The 23,365-nt window shown below is 36.5% G+C and overlaps 1 long non-coding RNA gene across 1 annotated transcript in view; it reads left to right on the plus strand.

The window, feature by feature from the left end:
- Positions 1-9,239: 9,239 nt before the first annotated feature.
- The window catches only part of LOC126849024 (uncharacterized), a 41,254-nt gene continuing 27,128 nt past the window's right edge, over positions 9,240-23,365 (plus strand). Inside the window, exons 1-3 of the long non-coding RNA XR_007687335.1 lie at positions 9,240-9,378; positions 13,107-14,176; positions 14,563-14,654. This is a non-coding gene — a long non-coding RNA (uncharacterized LOC126849024). The remainder of the gene's footprint in view (positions 9,379-13,106; positions 14,177-14,562; positions 14,655-23,365) is intronic.

Genomic DNA, 23,365 nt, shown 5'->3' on the forward strand with positions numbered 1-23,365 from the left:
ATATATATATATATATATATATATATATATATATATGGGGATGAAGATGTACGTAGTTTAATGTAAAATCATGAGAGAGCGAGTGATCAGTAAAACAAGTGTAGTAATACGAATAATAGAGCGCGTGAGAAAACGTGGTAGTATGTCGAGAGTGATAGGGTGTATAAGGGATTAAAATTGTCGAAAGAATGAGACGCGCGAATCTGATTGCGAGGATGATAGAGAAAAAAAAAAGCAGCGTTGAAATCTTTTAGGGAGAGCATTTTGTTATTTATTCTCTTACATCGTAAACACAAGTAGAGTCGTAGGGCGATCAGTAGAGTAGCAGTACGAAGATGTCCGTCGCGTCTGTATTTAGCGGTAGATAAGCGGTTTATATATAGTGTTTTCTAGAAGATTGTTTAGATAGATCTTTCTTTAGTACCGCGGTGGCTCCGACAAGGATATTTATGATTCGTGCCAAGTGTGATCTTCGAACGTGTTTTGATAAAAATTCAAGAAAGGGTTCGAGTAAACAGCGGCATACGGCAGAGATGGACAGCGAATACACAGTGTGGTGGGAAACGGAAGAAGAAAATCACGAAGAGAGAGTTCAATTCTGATAACAGTGATACAAGTGTGTGCAAAACTAATTATATTGGAAACCAGTGAATTTGATGTATAAATGTATAAGGATTATGGCGACGTTTTGACATATTGTATGGGGAAAAGGCGATAGAATGACCGTGGATGAAACGGATTACAGTGCTGAATGATGAGTGAGTTTGAAAAAAAACAGCGCCTTCGGCGGAGCAGAGTCACTTGACGTTTCTTCATCAGCGTCATCGCAAGGTTAGTCTTGACAAAGATTGCTAATGATATTATCGATTACGTTATTTTGTCTCTCGTTAAATTGCATATCCACGTTTGATAAAATGAGCAAGCTTCGAGCGAATTTTAACGGAATGATTAGAATACATTTTCGTGTATTGTTAACATAGTTGCACGAAATTTTGAAAGATAACTTATACACTTTTAATGACCGATAGTTAAAAAAAAATTGTTCCTATCACGCATATTGCTCAAAATGACGAATATAATGTGTATATAAGCAGTTTTCTTCGTAGCTAAAGAGCGTGTCCGTCTAGAGAAAGATATTTGAATATTTTGTCATTACTTTTGAGAATTTAGAAAAATCATATTTTATTTGGATATTTTTTATTATTTCTCTCAGCAAGCTCAAAAAATTTTAGTTTATATATTTTGGTTTATTAAACGAATTTAAAGGCTTCTTGACGGAAAATACATTTAATATTATAATATTAGATATATATTATGATATTTTTTAATATATTTGATAATGATTTTATAAATAGACGTAGCATAATGTCTTACAATGTCGGACACGCAATGTGATCTCGAATAATTATTTTCTTTAGAATTGTTTTGAAAGCAGATGCAGTAATGTACTCATAATCGTCGCAATTCTTCCTTTTTGCTCTGCTAAGCAGTAAAAGCAAATAATTCAGAGAATGTGGCAATTCATTTCTTATAATTAGTAGTTATCGCAAAAATTTACTCTTGCTCCGCGCGACGTGACGCTAAGTTACCAAGTATTGTAATACATAGCGTATTTTCGGAATAGAAAAGAGGGGATGCTATCGGCATGAAACCGCTTGGCACCTTAACAGTGGCTTCAAGCTAACAATCTAATTTAAAGACAATTTTTCGATTACATAGATTCAACACATATATTTTGATACGTATTATGATTCAAACGTACACACAATTACATTTTCTGAAATTTTTCATACACCATACGTGAAAAAATTAAAACATTTTTATTTTAGTGACATTATACATATATATATATATATATATATATATATATATATATATATATATATAATGCTACTTTTATAAATTATTTTTACAAAATTTCTATTTATGCTTTACGCGAGATTTTACATATTTATGCGTCCCATTATCTTACAATAAATCATGCAATATCTCGTAAAGTATTTTATTATTTTTTTATGAGATTTTACTTTGATATATACCAATATATATATATAAATCAAATATTTTCATATAAAAAAATAGAGATGATCTTTAGATTTCCTAAGCAACTAAATAAAACATCATTATCGTACTTATGCTCTATGCAACGCGACACTTTTGTTCAATAAATTTTTCTTGCATAATTTCAAAAATATGAAAGATGTTAATTATTATTGTGTGCTCATGTTCTGTGTATAATAATCCGTAATACTTTTATCTAATTTCTGCGTTATAAAACATTATACGCGCACGCGGGAAATGTATGTGATTAGCAAGTCTAATTTGCCAATTTGTATTGAAACAAGCGCGTTAAGCGTGGCAAGCGGTATCAGTGCACTCGTCAACTTGATCGTCTGATCTGGTTCGATGAATTGATTCGATTACGCCGTATCGGGAGATCCAACTGGGAAAACGAGAGCCGATATATTCCGCCGCGGCGAATTCTGTGCTGTGTTGTAAACTTAGATTCGCGCGCGACATAATTATTTAGTGTACGTCTTGTATACACATCCACATACACACATCCGCACACATACACACGACAATTAATGATAGACGTAATAAATGATATTGATAACTGCGTGCTAATTACGAGCAGCGATTGAAAATGCCCGAAGGTGGTCAGTCTTCTAAGTCTCGCTGCATAAATCGTCTCCTTATCATTTTTTGCATTTATAAAAAAAAAAAAAAAAAAGAAAATGGAAAGAAAAGTAGCGAAGGGAGTGTGAGTGAACGTAAACGTGTATAACCGTAATACGTAATATATGGTCTAGTTCGCGTTCGCGCGCGTCGATTGACCAGCCTTTCCTTCTCGAGAGATTTATTTATGTAAAACCCTTTGTCTTTGAGGAGCAACGAAGTGTGCGAAGCGAAAAATCCGCGGCGGTCGCTCGCTGCCGCGTTTTTTTTTTTTTTTATACGCTCGCGTAATGTAATTGATCACGGTTTCACGAGAGAAACATCCTTTTCTATTATATTTTGTTATTCGATTTTACAATTTTACGCAACTTGTTTTTATATAGAGACAATATAGTCATTTATGAAATTCTTTTAAGTTGTATAAAAATTTTGCGCCTTTGATTTTTTTCAGCAGAACACGTTTATATCGCCGATAAATGATTTAGACGTGCAAACCTTTCACGATCGAAATGACGAATATTTTATTGCGGGGGTAAATCACATGTTAAGCTCCAAATTGTACATTAAACCGCATACGAATCGATGTGGAACACATGATAATATATATAGTAAAGGAATGGAGAGTTTGCGAGACACGAAGATGATATTTCTTACCCTTTCGCTATAATATCACGTGTTACATTACTGTGACCAACGTTCTAAAAAAAAAAATTCATGCGCTCGAGATGCCGATTTAATTGGAAATTTCATTTTGAAAATTTGATTTCACGTAGAAGGGGAAAGGAAATGTATTATGAGATGACTATTTTTCTTACGAGTTGCTATTCTCTCACAGTACTCTTTTTTGTCGAAATTATGGTATATGTTTGCAACTCAACTTTGAGACGTATATATATATATATATATAGTACCGATCATATAAGTCGAAGATTCTTTATATAAACATCCGACTCGGTTGTGTAACGTGTAAGAAAGTCAAATAGTGTGCAATAAAATAATATTAACGTTTAAATAAAAATAACATTAAAAAAAAATGATGGATGTGTCGATGCTGTAAAAGTAATCGTCGTGAGCGATCGCCGTGAACACAATTGAAGAAAAATGAAATTTTGTATCTATCGAATAGCAAACTATTGCTTAGATTAAAAATATATATATATATATATATATATATATATATATATATATAAATATAACGCGAGAAGTGAAATCCATATAGTATTAATTGGAAGAAGCAAAATGCAAAATATATATTTTATCTTTACTCGTATATATATAATATGCGCATTAAATTACAGATATACATAAATTAAATCAAGTACCGTGAGTGTATGCAAAGGTAGAATTAAAGCTGAACGTAAATGCAACACAGTGTGTGTACGTACGAAGTATGTCGTATAGTCCGTATTTCTCGATAAGCGTAACACCTAAAATTTAATTCGTAAAATAAAGAAATAGCGTTTAAGTCAAAACGGGCATGTCGGTCGCGGAGCGAGTTTGTGATGGCGATTCGTGAATTTGAATGAAAAATTTTCTGTCTATAGATGAAGAATCGTACATACCGCCGTATAGCATACACCACGGGGGAGGGAGGGGAGGAGCGCAATTTAAATTTTATTTATTATTGTCCACGATACGCGCGCGCGAGAGAGAAAGAGAGAGAGAGAGAGAGAGAGAGAGAGAGAGAGAAAGAGAGAGAAAATGGTGAAAAAATGTACATAAGTCCGATCTTTTTAACTAGGCTATCCGCGCAAAACGCTACCACTAAATAGAGAACAAAGAAAACGAAGAAATATAAATAACGCTTGTCAATAAACGAGTACTTTTCAGACCCTAATATTGTTTAGTCCAGTAATATTTATTGATATACATACATATATATATATATATATATATATATATATATATATGTATATATATGTACATGTATATGTACATGTACATGTATATATACTGCAAAGTGAATTTTTCTGTTTGTTTAATTGATTATATACAATAAATATTTTTTATAATGTATTCTAGACATAGTTGTAGGTATATTTGTATGTACCATTACTCTAATACTCTTCCTTGAGTATCTCTACATAAAATAATACATGATAGAGATTACGAAATCCTATGCTGCTGATGTACTCTCGCATATCTAATCATTTTCATTGGATTACACATGTAGATACGAAAGGACGTTGAGCGATATTAATCAAACTATGTTTTCGCGTATTCGTGTATTTCAAGGCTTTACTTCTGCTTGGATTCCTTGATTTCCGTCACGGCAAAAAATCGTCTTTTTAATCGTGCGTGTCTTGAATCAGCGAGAGCTACGAAACGCATCGTTCTCGTACGTGTATGCGCCGAACAGTTCCTGGCTTCCTGTCGCATTTCAGGAGGTGTCATTAGTTTCGTATATCCTTTAGAGAGATGTACTTCAATCTAAATACGTAAAATGTATAAAGAAGCAAGTTGTGTGGAAGTCTCTCGCCTCTTTACTATGTCATCGGATTTGAATTTATCATTCGGAAATATCTGATCAATATTGTTTTCAACATGAATAAATATAAAGATGCTGATAAAATTTTACAATATTCTCTAATTGGCAAAAGACACTCATATATATTGCAATACATTTTACTATCTTTTATCTTTTAATATCGATTATCATGAATTTTTATACTATATTAAATTGACTACCTATTTGATATTTACTGTAATCGCTTAATTTAATATTTGAACCATATTTCGATGTATAAGTAAATATAAAAGAAGAGATCAAGGTGTTATATAAATGTATCGCTTACGTATAATTGCAACTAGAGGAAATTGCCATAAATATGGAACACGAAAAATCCGATCTTTTTGCTATTTCGAACACATTTCGTGAGATATGCGGTCTCATATATTGATTATAGGTTCCGCCATGTGAAGACTGATAGATCCCGTATAAAACGCGAGACAAGAATATTGTATACAATAGTTGCTAAAAACAGGAAGATATCCAGACAGATATATAATTATTTATCGATAGATATAATTATTTAATGGTATCTATTGTGCGTTTACATTGAAAACTAATTATTTCAAAAAAAAAAAACTCCAAAAAAATTTTACAGATCAAGAATCAATTTAGAGCGACTTCGGACTTTAACTCATAAACTCTTTCCCTTTGTAAAAATTAAGTTAACATCCAAATACATTCAAGCAATAAGAATTTTCCGAAGTTGCTCTAAGTATCATTCTGTTAGAGGACACGCAGCGGAGGGAAGATGCATTTGTACATAATTAGTCATCAAAATGGTGATCTTGTGTTTTTCTTTCGTTATTATTATTATCGGCAGGGCAATGTTGAAAAGCGACGTCTGACGTCGCGGCATCGAATCGCGAGCCGCGACCCCTGTATACGATACCGCGTAGGTAAAGTAGGTACCTGTTTACTAGACTAAAAAAAACAAAAAAACAAAAGAAGAAAACTTTACAAAGTAACGGTAGCAGAGGTCTAATTAATTACTATTTATTGATACGATATAGTAACGATATACACACGGTTGAGTTTCTCGAGTAACTTTTCAATTACTCAGTGACTCGACGAATAACTATATAGAGTAAGAGGATGACAATATTTCGAGAGCCGCCACATTGTCGTCCGCTAATGTACTCATGGTCACTCCAGTGTGTTGCACGTGAGTTTCAGAGCATATGAAAAAATTTTTTAACGAAGAATTTCGTATGACAATTTATTCGCAACATAAATCACGATGATATTTTAAAAATCATTAAAATTGAAAAGAAGACTGTCTTGTTACAGCCTCTAATTTATGCACTAAAAACGAATTTATTAATCTCGCCACTATTCCGCTCGTACAATGTTACTTAAATGTTTTTATGTAGTGTTTACGCAACTTTTGCGAAATACTCAAGGTCACTGGGGATCGCGAAATTGATTTACAGGCGGCGGAGAAACAAGTTCCGGATACAGACATATATATATATATATATATATATATATATATATATATATATATATATATATATATGCTACGAGAATTTTTGGGAGACAAATCACGGTTTATTTAGGTGAAAGCGGGATGCCGTGTCGTATTTTATAAAAGTTTTCGCGTTAACATGTTTTCCTAAAACATATACGATTTGCCATCTCTTAGCTAACACACTTGAGTGTCACCATGGTTATGCATTGCCCTGACCGAAAACACAAAGTATATATGTATCATATATTCTACATAGTACGCGCGTGCACACATCCACATACAAATGTATACACAGATATACGCACACGTATATACATTAAATATACAAATTCACAGACAGAGAGAGAGAGAGAGAGAGAGAGAGAGAGAGAGAGAGAGAGAGAGAGAGAGAGAGAGAGAGAGAGAGAGAGAGAGAGAGAGAGTATACATTGCCTATTTACAAAAGACCGGGTACAATGCATTCGTTCCAACGATTGTGCGGAGGAAATACTTAAATAAAGGTGTGCCTAACAGCCGAAAACAAACATGGGCAACACTGCTTTATCGGACGATAAAAATCGAAGAGAGAAAGATATAAATATAAAAAATGAATCTATATATATATAAATATATATATACATATATATATATATACATATATATATATACATAAATTATATATATATAAATATATATTTAAATATAAATATATATATACGCGATATATACTATACATATATATTACAGCTACAACAAACGTATATAGTTATTTTGTAGTGTCTCGCATTATGTAAACTACATGTATACATAAAGAGTATGACAGTGACGATATGTTGATGATGATTGCAATGATAAACGATGTTTACGCGAATGAAGTATGTATTATGTATAATGACGAAAAACGATGACGACGACGACGACGACGAAAAAAAAACGGTAGATAATAGTATTATATGCTATCATGTGTCGTGCGACAAGTCTAAACCGTATTGTATTATATTATATAAGAATCTGTCCATATTAATAATAATAATAATAATTATTATATTAATTATAATAATAGCTGTGTTTGAAAACGAGAAATAAATTGTGGTTGAATATGAAATGGGATGTGATATGAAAAGCGGATATGCGTGTATCGTGTCCCCCTTATCATCGTACATGTACACCCACCCATCCACATACACACACGCATACACCTACGCACATTCGAATCTATCTCTCTCTTCTGACAGTCAATCGGCGGGAATCTCGGCGAAAGCATCGTGGATGATTCTCGGCGTGAAATCACGATTTCTACCGAGGATATCGCGATTAGTACGCCACTGGCTTCCTTTCGAGAGAAGTAGCCCGGTATACCCGGAGGTTGCGTTTATACGAATTGCAGCGGAAGGAACCATTGTATAATCCAAGATGGCCTCCACCTCGGAGAGGATTATTATTGGCTAATACGAAGCAAGAGGCCCCGCCTTGGCTCACGGCTCGTGACGGGATGATTTATTGGGATTTCTGTCTGTTCGCCCCTGCGCTGCAACGAACACCGCGTGCCTAGCAGCTCGGTATCTAGACGTAGGTAGGTAGGTAGGTATGTATGCTCGGATTTGCGATATTGGATTTCGACATGTCGACGAGATGCAGCTGCAGTCATCCTTTCCACGACGGATGTCTTCATTTCCTACGCGTTTGTCCACCACGTGCAGCAGTCCGGCATGTGCCTCGAGTGTCAATGTCAGATTCAATTTTAGATCCCGCGATCCCCTTTTCATATTTTTTTAACGCCTCGCCAGGATACCCTTTCTCAGAATGTGTCCTTCCGTTTGCCTCGTGCAGAAATTTTGCGAACAACGAAGCACTTGTTGAACTGAAATTGAATTACATGATGCTTTCGTAAGCACGATTTCGATTGCGATATTAGATAATAGAAAGAAATCATCGCTCGCTTTGTAAACAATCGAAATGCAAATGAAAAGATGGATATTCTGTCTTTTTTTTTTTTAAAGCGTCCATGTTTAGATAATATACGAAATAATAGTAAAGATAATTTGGATATTTCCCACTTGAAACGTCAACTATGCCTAACAGGATCCTGATTTATACGCACTTTGCTAACGCAGCGGCGTAATCGACTACAGTGTCAACATGTACTCCTTTATACTGTAATTTACGTTGTACCGTTGCTCTTTAATGTCACGTAAATGATTAGGAACATATTGATCGATCGCATTAACATATCTATATACCTCTCGTCCCAATTGACGCTAATATCTATCGCGTCTGCCAAGAGACGCAAGGTGAGTATAATCGGCGGAAGTCTGTAATGTTATCACATTTCCGGAACTGGGTAACGAATCCAGGTCACGTGAGACGGAAGAATTCATCGTCGGGGTGAGTAATGGCTCGCGTACTGTGTACTGTTTAAAACGACGGAATGTATACACGGTGACCTTTGCCAATTCGGTTGTTGCAGGTGCATCCACGTTGTTGCGAAGCTCGCACGAGGCGCGAGGAGAGAAGAGAATCTCATATAGGCGCAGGACGAAACGGCGGGGGGAGGGGGAGGGGGGAGGCAAGAGCGGGAGGAGTAGAGACCCGGCAAGATAGAGGAGCTGGTGGGAGGATGGCGGTTAGAATTTATGGCCGCTTTATCACTTTACCGGCCTTGCCGCGTCTCCTTTAGCCGTGAGGAGGGCAGGATCTCACGATGAACTTTGGCACTCGACTACGCTGCACTCGACGAGCGGTGAGCCCGTTAACTTTCTTGTTTACTCGCATTTCGCCAGAGATTACAAGTACACCTGTTTTCTCTCTCTCTCTCTCTCTCTCTCTCTCTCTCTTCCTCTTTCTCTATTCTCTCGCTTTCTTTCTCTTTTCACCTTTTTATGTTCTTTTTAAATTTAGCATGATACTGCCTTGCAAATATGTTTAACCCAAGAATAACTCGTGCGGCGAAAAGTGAACATATATATGATCTAAAAATCGCTTATACATATAGTAAAATTTCACATGTAAATTTAAATGGTATGTCAAATAATATTTTTCGAAACGTGAATATATTGGAATTTTATCGAATAAATTAAGAATCTTTTTATAATGAAAAATATTTGAAGAAAAAACGTACAATCTTTATCATACATTTATTTCGGAGAACGAGTGATTAAATAATCTCAACGAAAGGAAAATCAGTTTTTTCTCTTCTCTGCAAGCAATGATGCAATTCATAAAATAAAAAAAAACAAATAATATCCGATTAATAAACTTTTGAATTAAACGGGCGAATCAATATGCAATTGCGCAGATTTAGAAGGACGGTAAGTGATAGAAGGGGGAGATAAGGCTCTCCGCGCCTTCTAGTCTGTGGAAGTCTGCTAACCCTTCGTCTACGATCAAAATTTATGTCTTTATATATTTGTTGTGCGCCTGGCCCTCTTCGCGCACGCTTCATTATATGTACTCTTTTATATATTCCGCTTAACGTTCGGATTTTAATTTACTTGGTCCATATCGGTGGGCGGGGGGGGGGTGGGATTCGCTCCCCGGCGGTTAACGGGAGAAGTGGCGCCAACCGAATCCGACGAATATCTAGTGTAAACACATTAATAATCGGGTCTCGCGACTGTGTAACTTATTGCATACATAGGCGCCTCCTCCTCATGTGTGTGCGGGGCCTCGTAAAATTTACGTCATACTACCTGTCGGCATGACGACTACAACTACATAACGCATAAAGTAACCCCCCCCCCTCCCTCCCCTCCATTAATAGACCATAAATTCTATCCCCGTAGCGCGCACACCGTTGTTATGTATGAGCGTCGTTAGTGTTAATAGAGTGTTAACGGCTTCTATGCCGCTCTCGATTCTGTCCAGGACGTAGGTGACGGAGGTGGTGATGTAGGTAGAAGCTTGACAGGGGGGGAGGGAGGGAGGTAGCGGAGAGGAAGAGAGAGAGAGAGAGAGAGAGAGAGAGAGAGAGAGAATGGTAAGCGGTTGCCATAGAGGAATTCTGGTTGCGTGCTGCCCGGCTACTATTAGCCTCGTGCTTCTGCTATTTTGCATAGAGAATGCATCAATTTTCGGCGCTTCCCGCTCGCTGACCCCCTCTCCCCTTCCCTCGCCCCTCGTTGCCTATCGCCACCTTCTACGATTTTGTCTCCTTGCCTCGCGTGCGCTCTCTCTCTCTCTCTATCTCTCTCTTCCTCCGTCTGGCCTATCCCCACCTAATTTTCACGGCGTATCATTCGGCACAATAATCGTATAACACGCTGCTACGTATACAATGTAAATCATAAATCGAAGATAATTGATAACACAAACGTCTACTTGCCTGGAAATGCGCGTACGCGATAGATACGCTCGCTCATCCCGGCTGGCTGGTTTCCACTAGCGTTCGCTTCCCGTTGCCGATGATCGGCTTCGATTTGGCCGATGAAGATGTCCGATAACGTGGACAATTACCGGGAGTTTATGGAGGTTTAAGCGTGCGCGTGTTGTAAAAGGTTCTATGTGACAGATTTCGAACAAATTTAAACATCTCTCGTGTTCTTTTTATTCACACTTCATTTCAGATTATTTTATTTACTACATGATGCATTTTTTTATACTGATAATAATTAGTAAAATTTTACAAATCATGATTTGATCTTCTTGACTCTCTTATGTCATAAATGTATATTAAAATTTTATAAAAGAATTATATAAAAAAATGTACGAATGTATGCCGATTGTTTTTGCAAAAAATTTTGGGAAAAAGTTTATTATATATAGTTTCATCCTCTCAAGTGTAAACAGTATTGTGTATTTCGGGTGGATCATGCTGCGGAGAAGGCCGTTGGATATATAACGTATAACGGCACATAAATCAATAATATCGCTACCCCCTCTCCTTTCTTCCCTCCCTGGGATACGCTCACTATCCCCCGAACACCGTTGCTGCTCTGTAAACCGCCAAGCGAAACTGGCATCTCTTTCACAATCAATGTTCACGTCTAAAACATCACAATGTATGATCTCTGATATATCTCGATTAATATGTCTACTGAAATGTTTTGAAGACAGCTTTATTTAACTGATTCAATTAATCTATTGGTTTATTTTGCCTAAGTAATGCATGCTTGCGACAGTGTTATAATTAAATGCTTGAAATACATTTCCTTCAAATGAGACACGCAATATAGTAATATAATCGTGAAATAATTAATATACAGTATTATTACTTTACATAGGACGGAACATATTCTTGCATATTAAATAGTGCTAATCCTGAAAAAAATGTTCGAAAACATACCGGTATTCATACAGAAAATTCTAGTCGAATTTACATAAATATTTTTTTACTTATTTTCATATTACGGTAATGAGATACGACTTGTGTGACATTTGTCAAGGCGTTAATGCGAATTTATTTCGAGCGGGGCAACATTTCTACGCGCTTTAGGAAGTTCGGGTCCGGATATACGTCGCCGATATAGAAAGGCTAAATGCAAAACCTTGTAAGGGGAGAGACTCGCGTACTCTGAGAAACTAACAAAACATCCTCGCAATTAGCCGGATGTCCCGATGACATCAACGGGGCATCCCCGGGAGACCGCCAACCGTGCTACGCGTAGCCTCGCGACAGGAATTTCGCCGCTGCGCCACTCTCTCTTCGGGGTTCCCTACCATCCCCCTCTATGTCTCTTCCTCTCTCTCTCTCTCTCTCTCTCTCTCTCTCTCTCTCTCTCTCTCTGCAACGGTCGTGTCTCGCTTTTCTACCAAGCGGCCTCTCAACGGGATTCTAGGTGACGACGCCGTGTTCTCTACGCAGAAATGCTAAATAATAAAAACTTATCGGATTTATGTCGTTCAGAATTGGACGACACGGGTGACGAGGAAGGGCGAGGAAGGTGCTCGTCGAATGAAATTGAAAAGTAGCCGGGAGATATGGCCCTACCGACGAATATCGGTAGACAGACGAATGACGTGGGAATGAGCAAGGGGTCGGAACGAGTAAACGGGACATGAAAAACTGCCGCGCGGGGGCTGATAGACTGAAAAGTGTTTGTTCGACGGACGGGCGTTTTTTTAAAATCTTTCTCACCCGGGGTCATTGGGATGCATTGTACGCGAGATTGGCGCAAATACATTCGCCTCTCATTGTTCCCCGTTAAAAATATCGCGACCTCGGGGATTCAATAAACTTCCACGAAGAACCAGGGTGACGCGAGTAGTATCGCGAATATAAATTGAAAGGATTTTGTCGATGTCTTTTTTTTTTTACGCTACATCAATACTATTGCAAAATTGTTTATTACGCACACATGCTTGCGTCGTTCTAATTATTTTTTTTTTCTTTGCAATGATTAATGCATAAGTGGCTCTTTTTCACATCTGTACTTTCTACTAAAATTTTCTTCATTAATTTTTACGTAAAAATTATTAGAATTATTATATGAAATTTCTAAAATAATAAGAAAATATGTTTTCTTGTTTCAGATTCAAATAGACATTATCTATCAAATATTAACATGGGTTTCAACAGAATCGTTATATCGGCTTGTTGGACGAAAATGGATGTCCTTTCGTCACATATCGCATTATACGAATAAATCAACGTGAATGATGATGCCCTAATAGCACTACATGCTATTTGCGATCTACTGTTTGAATGGATGACGATTCAAAGTTGGTGAAGACAAATCAGTTCTGGTACTGATAAAACATTTCTCTTATATTTATAAACAAACACTATTTTTATCTCATAAATATCAGAGAAAATTTAAAGAAAAAAAAAAGCTACGAAAATAAAATGTTATTTTACCGACAAATCAAAATCGGATCGTATCAGAGTCAGGGTTAAGGGTTGAATCGAATAATCATATGATGCACATCGATGATGGATCCGATCAAGAAGACGTGTCATTCAATAATGTCACAATTAAACCATACAATTTACGTTGTTCATTTGGATTGCCATTCAAAACTGGCGCCTTTTCGAGGAGACCGGCAACCATTAGACTACCCCCGTGACATTCCGAGGTAGAGTATGATGGTTCCATCGAGTAGGTAGTGCCTAGACGGGGCTCCACCCAGCACTTAGTTTACGTCGCGATTGCGGCCCCGGGCACGACCGTTTCCAGGGTACAGTCACGCCCCTGCCATGCGAGTACTGTACTCCCATTCGCTGGCCCATATCTCATCTGGTCCATCGCATTAGCCTAATCTGCCAGCAACGTGAACGGAGAAAAAAAGGAGAAAAAGGTAAAAAAAAAAAATACGGCCATATCGACGTTGCCACTGACGAGAGAAATCGCGGCGAGGTGCTGCCACCTTTGTGGTAGGATCGGGAGGTTGACCGGTTGTCGAATCGATCTTTTTTTTCTCCTCGCAAGCAACGTTGTTTCGCTCTCATTTCGACTAGTAGTTCGATTTCATTGTTCGTGTGTCGCCAGCATTAATATTTCCTGTACAATTTACAGTTTGTTGTCGTACCCTGTTTGCGTCGGCTAGAAACCAGAATCTTTTCCATTCCGTCAGATTCATAAGGAAAACCATTGGAATGATGGGTAAGAGAAAATTGTAACTCTAATAACAGATTTAGATGCTGTATATTAAGTTTTAAATCTTTATTCTACTATATATTATTAATTATAAATCATAGAATTTTTAAATGTAACAAAAATCTGTTAGAGTAGATCTGTTAGAGTTAGATTAGTGCAAAGATAATTATTACCTTGATAGGAGAGGGGGAGAGGATGAAGATTAATATATCTAACCAAAATCTTTGAAAATATCACTAATTTTGATTTGTTTCTAATACAATTTTTCTCCATAAAAATATTTAGTAATTTTGAAGTTGTAGGGATTAAACTTGTGGAGGTCAAAACGATTAATAATGCTAATAAAATCAAATATTGGTTTTATTATTTAATTTAAATGTTTGCTGTTACAGTTTATTTCCATCATCGGAAATCTATTGCAGTTGCCGTCACGATGCCGTTTTGCTGATGATGCTGCAAATTCTGGACGAGAGCTGTGGGCCTGGTAAGTAATTTGATGCATGAATGAAAAAAATCGCAATATAATATAAATTTTTATAGTATCTTTCTCTCTTGATAAAAAATTGTACTTTTTATTTATTTGTTTAAAAAATATTTCTATTGATGTGCTTGATTTCTCTTTATTAATATTATGTTCAATTAAAACTAATTCAGATATTATACAGCATAAAATATAATATATAAAATTAATGAAGATCTCTCATGGAAAATCATTTATTGCTTTAAGTATCTTAAAAATCATTACTCACTTATTATTAAAATAATATTGTCGGAAGTATCCACTTGTGCCATACGCTTTACGAGGATAGGATTGGACTTTGTCTTTTGTCAGCTTTATTATAACGTCTTTTTATCATTATGACTCTATAACTTTTAAAACATTCTTAAAATGATATATTATCTTTGAAAGTTTTAACTTTAATCGAAACAAAAGGGCTACATAAGGCGATAAGTCTGGAAAATAAGAGAACTGCGGAAAAACGTATCCCTTTTATTCGCAAATTCACGAAAACACCGAACAGATGCATTGTCATGATCGCGTTTTTCCTGTATTATTAATTTTAAAGTTATAAAATTAATCTCTTCTTTTATGCCACATCTCGAATAGTAATTTACTAATGTTATCTCTGAAATTATCGGTTATATTTATCTTAAATAATATGTTGAACTCTACGGATTATTTAATCATAATATGTTAATCATAATATATTCGTAAAATTTTTGCATCATTAAAACTCTATCCTTTATCTTCATTTGGATATTATTTCTGATAGGAAAATAATATTGATCCAACTGTGAAATACAGCAATATCACAAGTAAACGTAAATACGGCTCGTAAAAATATATCGAATGTGAAAATTCAGAAAAATTCGTGCTTTCCGCTGCTGCTTTGCAGCGACAGTGCTTCACGATGCGTTATATGGTTGCCAGATTTTATTAAAACTGATAAAGTTATATTATAGCGTAAAAAGATTTTGTACATACATACATGATACACATGCGGTACCTTTTTTTTTTTTGTTTTGTCGGTTCCATGCCGCCACAAGCTATCTGCGAGCTTGTGTGGATATATTGCGAGGCATAAATTTTCGTTTCATTTAAAAATACGTGATGCAAAGTCAGAGAAAGTCTGGTGCGCACAGAAGCGCACTGTAGGAACGTACGTATGTGGGCTACGTTCCATGGAGGAAAAAAAAGCCAGATGTCAACGAGGTATGCGGTTAGGTCGAATATTGCACCGATTTTCGGGCACGCCATAAATTGCTCCAGTTTCCGAAAGAAAACCGCAACACGTGTGCTTATTTTAAACGGCACGCTGGAAGTTTTCTTTATTGCGAAAATGCCTCTTCGTATTATTGTTGTCGAGGTTGAAAAGGCTGAAGCCTTTTCCTTTTAACCTTGCGAAATGCGCAGGTAGAATTTCCAACGTTAAGCAATATTGTATAACACCCATCATTTGATTTTGTCAATTTGACAAAATGATATCGAGTCGTTTTGAGGGGATGATAGGATATAGTATTCAATGTTTTTTTTTTTTTTTATCAAATCTTAAATCGGGAAAAAGCGGTCAAATGATATACAATTATATAAATATGTCGACTATGAATTTATGTACATAAGATATTTTCTTGGAAATATTTTTTTTTTAATCAAGATTAAAAATTCAAAGGTCTTTCTTAATTTTATTGAACCGTTTCATTTCTTACAATAATTACTTGACAATAATGACATTTTGTCAAATAAATCACAAATTCTAATAAATTCATTTTGTTTTTGATTGCTAGATGATTCGCTTATTTTTGAATATGTCATTAGATTTTATCATTCCATCGAGTTAATAACGTGCAGTACCTGTACCATTAACAATGACGTTTATTGTCGTATGCGTAAGGAAAGGACAAGATTAATGACTTCTTAATGACTACACGAACTGTTTTGAAGCGTTACTGTCTACTAAAATATAACTCAATTTTACGTGATGGATATTGGTATTCTTTTAAAACTTATAGATCTTTGCATAGAACTCTATGCAATTTAATGTAGGCACGAAAACTTATTTTTACAAACGTTAACAAATTATTCTGTGTAAACCTCGTGATTGAGTCATAAAATAGAGAAGTTAGATGAGATTCAGAAGTATAAATATGTACGTAAATTTACATGATATGCAAGCGCTAATTGGAATATTGATGATAGCATTTGATGTCGAAACGGATTCAACATATGTGAGTGGATTTTGCTGTAATGATGAGAATCAAAATATGAAAAAAATGATTTTAGTTTAAATTTAGTGATTCCAGACGCTCTTTATAAACTGCAAATATATATCATAATCTGTGGTATATTATTAATTAATCTAAAGCAAAAAAAAGATCAGAATAAGCTTAGAAGCCTTCGGAAAATTTTATATGAACCTCTAATGAATACTTCAGAAATCTGCTTTGCAGTTATTCACGTTGCGTGTTTAATCATATCGTGCGCGATAATCAGATAACGTGTTTTACAAGTAATCTTGTATCCCCATTTTTTGTGTAGATTTAAATACGCCTATTGTCTCGTCATTTGCAAAGAAGATTGCGTTTTTGCATATGTTGAGGTTTCTAATTATAATCGAGAAGGGATTAAAATTAGTCTATAATCTTTTTGTGTCTTGTAAAATGTTTCCCGTCGCACGGAGATATATCCGTATATTGTATCTAATGAGATTGATAAAACGAGATTGTGATAAAAATTCTATTTGCTAATTTAATTTGAAAATTCAGTATTGTATGTTTTATCTTATAAATATTTAAAAAGTCTCTGGAAACATATTGTTGTAATAGAGGTTTCTAATTTGCAAATAAACTTTATGCACATAGTCTCGCTATCTTTATTTGATATATGAAATAGTTTTGGAGTCTCTCTCTCGAATGCCCTAAAAGCGCCGCAAACTGGCAATTGGCTTGATCGAGTGTGAAATCGAAATACGAACTTGGAAAGTTTCGGAATCGAATTATTTTGCGAATGAAATTCACTGAAGTCTTCGCAGAGTAAGCGTCGAAAGAGAAACAACAAAATTTTCATCAGTAATTAATAAAAAATTCGATAAACATAACGATTCGTAAACGAATCGCAATTTATCGCGCGCACATTTCTAATTAATTATTACATTTAAAATACCGAGCAGATTTTCGATAGCATTTGGGAACGATTTCTATAGAAAGTGTGTCTGCTTTAATTAACGCATTAGTTTAATTATGCAATTTTTATTTATTATACAAATTTTTTGCGCGTTCTTATATTTTTTATTTCTGCCTGAATCATTAACTTATAAGTATTTAACGGAGAAACACACACACACACGCGCGCACACACACACACACACACACACACACACACACTATCGTTTAATAAAACACGTCATAATTATGATAATACTTTATTAATAATACATATTTTTTGTGTTACATATTTTGCATGCATAAAATATAGTCGGTAATTACAATATCATCTTGTAAGAAGTCAAATATATATGTATGTATAATTAAAATATGATATTGAATATTTTAATTATATCTGCACAATATATTATTAGATTTATTGATTATTAGATAATATAATATAAATTATATGATTTGGGAATGTGTCAATGGACGATAAGAAATGTAGGAAATATTATAAACGATGTAGCAATTGCAATGAAATACTCTTATTTATGCTACGATCATTACTATCGCTTGTTAAGAATAATTTCTTCGTCTGCGACAAATAGATGATCGGTTTCGTATGATTAATCTGTTTATATTCGAGTTTTGATCTTCATGTACTTCTTCCGTGTTCATCAATCAACGTTTAGCGAAAGTACTGGAATATTGTGTAACTTTGTCTCGTGTCTTTTACTTTTTCTTCTTTTCGATTCGTATCTTATTGGAGGGTATAAATTTAATCGTGATTGCAACTTATTCTTGGAGCGCATCATATGGTGAAAAATATGTATTGCCATTTTATCGTATATTTTTGGCCGTTTGGAATGATACTTTAATTATATTTACAACTAAATTATGAATATTATATATATATCATATTAATGATAATTGTTTAAGTATCATAAAATTAAAATTATTTAAAAGCTATTCTGATTAAAAAATAAATTATTATTATTTTCCTCAATACCAAAAGTATATTAATAATTTCTTATATTCAACTTAAGAAAAAAATTACGTACACTAACATTAAGATGTTGAATGATTAAGCTGTGCTGGCAAAATGTATAGCGGCAAAATGTAGCATGATTAATAGAAGATCGGTTTAAGACAAAATTTATGCACGATACTCTTTTGCCTGCTGGGGATATCAAAGCTACTGCGGACAAATAAATCCAGTCGCATTCCTTGACGATGAATTTCATTCGTGCCACGCACAGAAGGGAACGGGAGGTTTGATTCGTAGGGAACAGAGAACGGGTCGCCATGATGTCCGCATCAACGCTGAAATGACAAAGTGCTATACTGAATTAACGTTTTCGGTAGAGGATCATCAAGCGAATGAACACAATTCTAATATCATACGTGATATTTATTTTTATAATGTTCGCTGTGTAACGCGACGCACAAAATATAGAGACGGTAACCGGTGATGTACCATAAACTTCGAAATGCGTTTACGGACTTCTACCGTAAATGCGAGCAGCGCGAGTATAACGATGTATAATTTTAAATATTTAATAATACCATTATAAAATAATACCGCCGCGCGACATACGTTCTATTTTCTCCGGAGGTTCTCGTTAAACATATTACTTAATATTTTACAATTTATGTCCCTTTTCAAATGAAAAAAAAAAAGAATAAACTCTGAACGTCGCGCGCGACCACTATTAATAATCTAGGAAAGTTAAAAATGTTTATTTTGCGGGTCACAGTTCACATACAGATACGAAAAAAAAAACTCGCGGTCATAACGACGGTATAATTTTGAACACTGCTTCGTACTTAACGCTGCATCTGACACTTTGATGCTCACGATCGCGTTTTACGCACATACATACAGTAGAGGGACAAACTTAAGCAATTCTTGTTAAAGTCGTACGTGACAGTTTATGATCGTGTTTGACATTATGCAAATTTCGCATGACGTATGTAACACGCGGCAAAAAATAATATATAATAGCAGGAGAAAAATTTGCAAGACGTACGGGAACGGACGTGCAACTAATATTAATAACGTGGCAAAGTTAAAAATGTTTACTGTGTATTACGGCTGATATGAGGGCCACGAGCATGGCAGCAGGGTCCCTTGTGATTGATTGCACGTCTCTACGTCTCTCCCTCTGACGGGGTGTTCCTATGGATATTGCCTTGGCACGGCCCTGCACGCTACGATCTCTCCCCTTGCCTCCCACCTTCGTGTCTATAGAGACACCATACCGATCTATTCTGTCCCCTCCATGAATCAAATCGCCCTTCATCTCGCCCTCTTCTCCTTCTTCGTTATGATAAAAATTAAAATCACCTCTTCGAAGAATGCGATGGAATTAACTTGTTAGTTGTGATTTTTTACATTAATTGATTAAGAATTTTATAATTCTCTCGCATATATACACATACATATGATTTGGCTTTGAAAAATATTTGTTTCTTTGTGATCTTACGTTTTTCAAGAGCACCTTGTATAAAAAAAAAAGAGATATTGTTTTAGACGATAATATTAAACTACCTACTCGGAGTATGATTGTGTACATTACAATTAATAGCTATAAATTGAAATGATCGCGATATAGTAATGATGATGATTGTATCGGAGGAACATTTAAATGTTTTTCAAGTTTATTTAATTGGAATTGTAATAATTATGCATATTTTGCATGTCTCATCTTACGTTGAAATGGTTTTTGCAGCGCGTTAATGAATAGTTCTAGATACTCTAATTAAGGTTTTATTATAGACTACCGCAAGATACCGCTTGCCAGATACAAAAAGCAATGACGTAATTGCGAAGTAAAATGCTCTCGGACATAAAGATTCTAGAAAGAAAATAACTAGACGTTAAATCATTTAATTCAGCTTAAAAACACAGCTTATTAACGACTTGAGGAGTGTACTCTTGTGTAACATTATAATTTACAGTCATTATATATTTTTTTTTATATAACCTTGTGCTCTTCTCTTTTCTTCTGTGTATTCTTATATTATTACTATTGGAAAAATTATGATAGTTTTTTTTTAATACATACATATTAGCCGTGTGATAATATACTTATACTGTATAGCTCTGTAATTCTAACGTGCTTCGTAATTATCCACGCAACAAAAAGATTTGTACGCCATTAATGACTTCCTGCAATTTTATATAATACATTAGAATAATCTGAGAAGACATATAGGGAGATGTGCTTGTGATTCTGTCACTTATAACACGGGCGCGAGGTAGGGTGCGTTTATTTTTAAACGCGTGTATTCAAACACGGATTCTACGGCACAGAATGAGACGATATCTTACAGTCTGTCCCTATTACGCTTTTAATCATCGAGCAAGTTTGCGAGAGAGGAATCTCATTAACACATGTATATTTCTTACTTAACGTGTATGCGCGCAAGGCGGTTCCTTGACCCTTGCGGAGCCTCCATACGTGTTTAGTAGCAACTGGTTGCAGTAGCAAGAATTAGCAATTAATCTTTCGGTTGGTGTTACAAATGGGGATGGCGAATGATCTGGACGCGAGAGGAGGAACGCGGGCAGAACGTAATAAAGAGAGGAACGAAAGGAGAGAAGTGGACAGTCACAAGGGCACAGGAGGGGGGGGGAGGGGGGCGAGACTTACAGACCACATATTATGCAAACGACGCAACAATTACAACGCAGTTTCCTGCTGGTTGCTTATCGTTAGTACTTTATTATAATATAATTTAAATTATATATATATATATATATATATATATATATATATATTTATTTATTTATTAACAGTTAAATAATAATGAAAATTGATTGGTAATCGGATTTCTTTCCTCGCGCGCGTTAAATAATACGTTATGATAGGGATTTTTCCAATAGAACAATGCACACACCATTCCCATCTCATCGACAGCCCCGACGCTGTTGTACAAAGAAATGGGCAGCGATAGTGGTGGTGGTGGTGGTGGTGGTGGTGGTGATGGTAGTGGTAGAGTAAGGTCCCTCGGGAAGCTGCGATCCTTCCTCTCTCTCGCTCCCTCGTACGACGAGAAGGGAAGGCGAGCAAAGAGGGCCACGGAGAAGGAGGGACCGCATCTTACTCCGCAGGACTCCCTCTCTCGCCACCGGGGTCTCGCTATTTATTTTCCAGGATTTCAGAGTCCGAAGCCATTAATCTCCGCTCCGCAGCGTCAGTAGAGCGCGTCAGGGCGACGTCGGGGTGCGTGGCGTCGCCGACGTCGCTCTGCTCTTAGCCGCAGCCTCGTGTACGGCGTTTGGAACCGCGGCGGTGAGGCAGAGAGAAGAGGAGAGTGAGGTTGAGGGAGAAGGGAGAGCGCCGAGAGATGAGGTGTCGGTAGGAGAGGTCGTGGAAGTTGGTCAGAGTGGAGGGAAAAGGGACGTGTGGTGGTCGGGACGGGGAGTGGGGGGAGGGGGGGGATCTAGGCTGGGTTGCCCCGCGAAGGGCGAGGGAAGGGAGAGACAGCTCGGAGAGAGGGAGGTGCTGATGGCGGCGACGAGAGGGGAATAGTCGTATGGTAGAGTTATGCAAAAAATATCTACGTCCGCAAGAAGATCGGATAAAGAAGGTACAGGATATTAGTGTATTAGAATTCAGCTCTGCATCGCGGGAGGATCGGAGGTATCGGAGACACGTCGATGATTTATCTCGCGGGTATCTCGTATAACGCGCGTATATCGACCAGTTATAATTATAACGAACTCATACACACTTTGTTTTCGGCGCAAGAAAACAGTTTTTTTTTCCCCCAATAAAAACTGGGACGATAATTTTTGCATATTTCATGCCGGTAAAACACAGTTGGAGCTCATAAATAATTTGCATAACGCGATCGAGGATCGCGTTAATGGCGGGCCCTTTTGTTGCGGGCGAACGGACTCGCCGCTGCCGTTGAATGCCGACCACGTTGATTGAGAATCGCGAGCGTAGTCCACTCTTCTCTCGTTAATTAACATTGTGTTCTTCGTGGGTAAAGGGAGACGTCAAAGCCCCCCTGCGTTAGATTCAGACTCCGAAGCCCTTTTGTCCGCGGAGAGGCAGATTCCCGCAGCAACCCTCGCTCTCTGCTCTTTCACCCCTTTTATTGTTTATCCCACCTACTTATTATGTCAGCATCATACCACCAGGCTGTACTAACCTCTTGATATTCTAATCGGCCAATTCTCATCTACGCCTCTCGTCACTCCCTCCGCACTCTTGTCGCCGTTCGCTCGGCGCGCGTGTCTAGCAAGAGATTCCCGGAATTCCTGACATCGGCGATAACTCTTAAATTCCTGCAGGATGAAAGAAGCGCAACGCCGTCGGCAGAACGTTCCGAAGAAATACTGTTCTGCTGTGTTGGAGGGCCGATTCTTTCATGTGAGGGACGAGAGAAATTCCTTCTCTCAACAATCGCGAGGGTAAAATGGAGGCAAGAAATCGATAGTCTTATTTTTGTCGATGGCTCTCGTACTAAATAGTACGAGAGTGGTTATTAAAACATCGACCGATTTCTTTTAACGAAACAATATGGAAGCGATAT

The sequence above is a fragment of the Cataglyphis hispanica genome, chromosome 4, assembly GCF_021464435.1.
Source record: "Cataglyphis hispanica isolate Lineage 1 chromosome 4, ULB_Chis1_1.0, whole genome shotgun sequence".
Taxonomy (NCBI): Eukaryota; Metazoa; Arthropoda; class Insecta; order Hymenoptera; family Formicidae; genus Cataglyphis; species Cataglyphis hispanica.